This window comes from Choloepus didactylus, chromosome 10, assembly GCF_015220235.1.
Source record: "Choloepus didactylus isolate mChoDid1 chromosome 10, mChoDid1.pri, whole genome shotgun sequence".
Classification (NCBI taxonomy): Eukaryota; Metazoa; Chordata; class Mammalia; order Pilosa; family Megalonychidae; genus Choloepus; species Choloepus didactylus.
Window position 1 is genome coordinate 3426992 of NC_051316.1, and position 6000 is coordinate 3432991.

Here is a 6000-nt window from a genome sequence, read left to right on the forward strand (position 1 = left end):
GCTATAAAAAATGGTCTATTTTTCTTGAGTGTCTCTTCACTTCAGTCATTTCTAGTGTATAGAAACATTACTGACATGTGCATGAATCTTGCATTCTGCTACATTGCTAAATTTGTTTATTAGCTCAGGTAGCTGTGTCATTGATTTCTCAGGCTTTTCAGATAAAAGATCATAACACCTGCAAATAATGACAGTTTTACCTCTACCTTTCAAATTTGGATGCATTTAATTTCTTTGTCTTCCCAGATTGCTCTGGCTAGAACTTCTAGTACACTGCTGTATAACAGTGGTGACAGCAGGCATCCCTGTCTCATTCCTTATCTTAGAGGGAAGACTTTCAGTCTCTTGTAATTGAGTACTATGCTGGCTGTGGGTTTTTCATATTAGGCCCTTTATTATGTTGCGGAAGTTTCCTTCAATTCCTACCTTTTGAAGTGTTTTTATCATAAAAGGATGCTGGATTTTGTCAAATGTTTTTCCAACATCTATTGAGATGATCAATTGATTTTTCCCTTTTGATTTCTTAATATGTTGTATTTCATTGATTGATTTTCTTATATTGAACCATCCTTGCATGCCTGGAATGAACCCTACTTGGTCATGGTGTATGACTTTTTAATGTGTCTTTGGATTTGATTTGCAAGTATTTTGTTGAGAATTTTTGCCCCTATATTCATTGGGGAGATTGACCTGTAGTTTTCCTTTCTTGTAGCATCTATACCTGGTTTTGGTATTAGAGTGATGTCAGCTTCACAAAACATGTTAGGTAGTGTTCCATTTTATTCAATGTTTTGAAAGAGTTTAAGCAAGATTGCTGGCAATTTTGGGGGAATGTTTGATGACTAATTGGATTTCTTTGCTTGTGGTTGGTTGGTTGAGATCTTCTATTTCTTCTCTGGTCACCCTAGGTTGTTCATGTGTTTCCAGGAAATTGTCTTTTCCTCTGTATTATCTGCTTTGTTGGCATACAGTTGTTCATAGTATCCTCTTATAATATTTTAATTTCTTCAGGGTCCACAGTGATGCCACCTCTCTCATTCATTATATTATTTTGGTCTTCTCTCTTTTTGATTTTGTCAGTCTAGCTAGCAGCTTGTCAATCTTGTTGATCTTCTCAAAGTATCAACTTTTTGTGTTATTTATTCTCCCTGTTGTTGTTTGTTCTCTATGTCATTTATTTTTGCTTTAATCCTTGTTATTTCTTTTATACTCAGTTTAGGATTACTTTGCTGTTCAATTTCTACCTTCTTCAGTTGCTCCATTAGTTCTTTGATTTTAGCTGTTTCTTCCTTTTTAATGTGTGCATTTAGAGCTATAAGTTTCCCCCTCAATATGGCCTTTGCTGGATCCCATAAGTTTTGATATGTTGCGTTCTCATTTTCATTCATTTCTATACATTTAGAAGTTTATCTTGCTGTTTCCTCTTTAACCCACTGCTTGTTCAAGAGTTTGTTGTTTAACCTTCAGATATTTGTGAATTTTCTAAGTCTCTGATGGTTATTGACTTCTAATTGTATTTCATTGTGATCAGAGAATGTGTTTTGAATAATTTCAATATTTTTTTAATTAATTGAGGCTTGCTTTATGACCCAAAATATGACCTATTCTGGAGAATGTTCTGTGAGCACTAGATAAGAATGTGTATCCTGGTGATTTGGGATGTAAAATTCTATATATGTCTGTTAATTCAAATTCATTTATCAGATTGTTTAGGTTTTCACTTTCCTTATTGGTTCTCTGCTGTTTGATCTATCAATAGAAGTGAGTGATGTATTGAAGTCTCCCACAATTATTGTGCATACATCCATCACTTCCTTAGGTTTTGGCAAAGTTTTTCTCATGTATTTTGTGACAACTTGATTGGCTGCATAAACATTTATGATTGTTATATCTTCTTGTTGAATTGTCCCTTTTATTCATATGTAGTGACCTTCCTTGCATTTAAAGTCTATTTTATCTGAGATTAATATTGCTACTCCTGCTCTCTTTGGGCTGTAGCTTGCAGGAAATATTTTTCCATCCTTTCACTTTTATTTTTTGTCCCTATCTCAAAGATGAGTCTCTTGTAAGCAACATATTGATGGTTCATATTTTTTAATCAATTCTGTCAATATATATCCTTTAATTGGGAGTTTAATCAATTCACTTTCAATATTATTACTGTGAAGGCATTTCTTGAATCAACCATCCTATACTTTGGCTTGCATTTGTCAGATATATTTTTCCCACTCTCTCTTAATTTCCTTTAACATACCCTTACTAAATCTCTTTAGTTCTGAACCTTTCTCCTTACCTCTCTCTCCTTTCTTTGTTTCTCTGGTTGTGTGGCTCCCTTTAGTATATCTAGTAGGGCAGGCCTCTTGTTAGCAAATTCTCTCAGCATTTGTTGGTAAAAATTTAAGCTCTCCCTCAAATTTGAAGTAGAGCTTTGCTGGATAAGAATTCTTGGTTAGCAACTTTTAGCTTTCAGAATTTTAAATATGTCATGCCACTGCATTCTTGTCTCCATGGTGGCTGCTGAGTAGTCACTGCTTAGTCTTATGCTGTTTCCCTTGTATATGGTGAGTTGCTTCTCCATTGCTGCTTTCAGAACTTTCTCCTTCTCTTCAGCATTTGACAATCTGATCAGAATATGTCTTGGAGTCTGTTTATTTGGATTTATTCTGTTTGGAGTTTGTTGTGCATCTATGATTTACGTATTTATTTTGTTTAGAAGGTATAGGAAGTTTTCCCCTACAATATCTTTGCATATTCTTCCTAGACTTCTACACTTCCCTTCCCCTTCTGGAACATGAATGATTCTTATATTTGTGCAGTTTATGTTTTCCATTATATCCCTAAGGTCCATTTCAAATTTTTATTTTCCCTTCCTTTCTTTTGTACTTCCACTGTCCATTCTGGCCTCTTCCAGCTCACTGACTCTCTCCTCAGCTTCCTCTCATCTAGTACTGTGTGTATCCAGAATCTTTAATTTGATCACCCATTTCTTTTGTTTATCAAGATCATCTATTTTCTTATTTACTCTTGTAAATTCTTTATGTTCTTCTAGGGCCTTCTTCATGTTTTTAATATCCTGTGCCATTATCTCATAGATTGTTATTAGTTCTTTGATTAATTACTCCAAGTACTGTTTCTCCTCTGATTTTTGTGATCAGAGTGTTTGGGTTTGGGTTATATATATCTTCTAGTTTCTTCATGTGCTTTAAAATTTTCTGTTGTTTTTGGCCTCTTGGCATTGTGTATCTTGATATGGTTCTTTTAGGATATGCAGATTTATTTGAATTATTATCACTAATTTGTCAGAGCTATAGTTTGGTGGTGTGCACTTTCTCTGAGTTACCAGGAGATGGTGCCCACAATACACCTATTACCCTCAAGCCAGTTCTCCCCAGCTTTGTCTATGTGGTGAGTAGGGGTCCAAATATTGCGGGGGTCCAATCAGTAAATCAAATTTCCATGTTTAGTTGGTGATGCCAGCCTTGAATGTGGGTGTGTGTAGGAGTTGGGGAGAGAGTATCACTTTAAAAATAAAATCTCCCAGGTGTTCTTGGAGATTTAATACTGTTTGCAGGTATGCCACCATGGCACTGAGTCAGAGAGCAGGGATGCCCCTGTGCTTCACTTAGCTGAGAACTCACCATGGCACCTCCATTCCCTCACCATGAGTCACAGCATGCAGCAGCAGTGGCACCTCAAGCCAGAACAACCAATGGCTGCTTGTGCCAGTGAGGGAGCAGCAGTTGTGGCAGTGACAGCAGCAGCCTCAGCCCCTGGGGACCCTTGGCTGCTCCAGCCAGGAGGCCCTGGGAAAAACAGCATGACAGCAGCAGCATCCGATCTGGCATAAACATCCTTGAGCTTGGTGTCTGGACTTAGGAGTTATCTTCACCTTTTCTGAAGCACAAGACATTTCAAACCACTGTAGACATGGACAAAGAAGAAAGGAAGATATCAACCAGGGTCAAAAAGATGAAATAGAGATTTGTGGTTATAATTTGTGTTGCTGGAAGCTTGCTTTAGTTTCTCTAGGGGTGGTTTGCATTGGTGGCTTTCTCCTCCTCCTCTATTGGATGCCTGAGTGGAGGGTAAAAGCAACGTGTATTAAAGCTCCAATTAAAGACTGTGAAGTGGTGCTGCTGAGGACTACTGATGAATTCAGAATATGGTATTCTGCAAAAATTCACTTTCTTTCTCTGGAAAATCACCCATTTTTGAGTTCAAAATCTACAGCTAATATTTCAAATGGCAGTGCTATTCATTTAACTGAGAATCTGGCTGAAGGAAATAGGCATGAGATGAGCAGATATTCACAGATGCAATCACAACAGATTCACTATTTCACACACCATAGTGTGAAGTACTTCTGGAATAATACCGTTCACAATTTTGATTTCTTAAAGGGATTGGATGAAGGTGTTTCTTGCACATCAAGTTATCAAAAGCACAGTGCAGGACTGACAAAGGGGATGCTTGCCTACAGGAAATTGCTTTATGGAGTAAATGAAATTGCTGTGAAAGTGCCTCTGTTTTTAAGCTTCTAATTATGGAGGTTCTTAACCCATTTTACATTTTCCAGTGGTTCAGTGTTATATTGTGGGGCACTGATGAATAATATTACTATTCTGTAGCCATTGTGATTATGCCTATAGTGTCAGTCATAAGTTCACTATATTCCATTAGAAAGCAATATGTTATGCTGCATGATACAGTAGCAGTTCATGGAACTGTAAAAGTTTCTATTTGTAGAGTAAACATTTTCTTCTGGCATAAGAGAATGTGTATTCTCCACTCATTGAATACCCCAAAGATCTAAACCATCTTCAGTAAGAGTTCTGCTCTTATCAAAACAAATAAGATTTACTATCTGTCCACAGATATTTACTCTTTGGGGACTGACACAGAAAATACCAATTTCTTTCAGTCTTCTTTGCGTGTTCATAATGCCAGCAGTCATTGCAGCAGGAAGTGCAGGGGGCACAGTAATTGTAATGATATTAAGAGACTCAGTAATTATTACTCCAACTTCTTATTTAAAATGCTATTGATAATAATGTAGATAAACCCAACGTCAGCCACTGCCACAAGGCATAGTAGAAACAAGTAGGTATCTCTGTAGAGTTTAGGATACAATATGGAACAGACAAGCTGTCCTTTGGAAGTACTAAATCCTGTTCTAACTACTATGGATTTGACAAGTTCTCCAGTGTAGAAACAAGTTTGAATAACAGTAGTCCCACAAAACAAAGTGTGTCATTTATGTATTTCTGGACTATACAATTCATCACCAATTCCTTTTATGTCCACTGAAGGATTTGGCAAATTAGTCTTTGTCAGTGGAACACTTTCTCCTGTTAACATGCTTTCATTTACAATGCAAGTCCCATTAATAAGTACTGCATCAGAAGGCATGATTGTTCCATTTAATGGAATCACCATGACATCTCCTGGCACAAGGTCTGTAGAAAAGGTCTTTTTGTAGCATGTCAAGAGCAGAGCTATCCAATTAATTTGGAAACATCATTATATTTCAAAGAATAGTTTTATGAAACCCATTTATGCAATTGTCCTTTTATAAGACTTCAGGTTATGGTTTTCAGCTCAGGTTAATTTTTTTCCATAATTGAAACTATCCAAAGCTTTTTGATGGGGCAGTTGTTAATCCCATCTTTAAATGCAGTCAGGTGATTGTACTGGACTCCTAAATTATTTGCCCCATCTCTACCTGGAAGACCCATGCTCATACTCATGAAATTTACCTTTGACTGGGTTGTAGATATGTCCTTCTTGCAGATATGTTCCAAGGTTATAATTTCTTCCTTTTTATGGTAATTTTTCCTGCCTGAAATAATTTGAAAAACACAGAGTAGTATTAGCAGAATGAAATACTTGAAAACAAACCCCCAGTCTTCACGTGAGTATATTTCAAACATTGTCACTTAGATGAGGAAAGAATGTAAAATTAAGGTGTATTCTAGAAAGTAGCAACACTTTTCTAGAAAT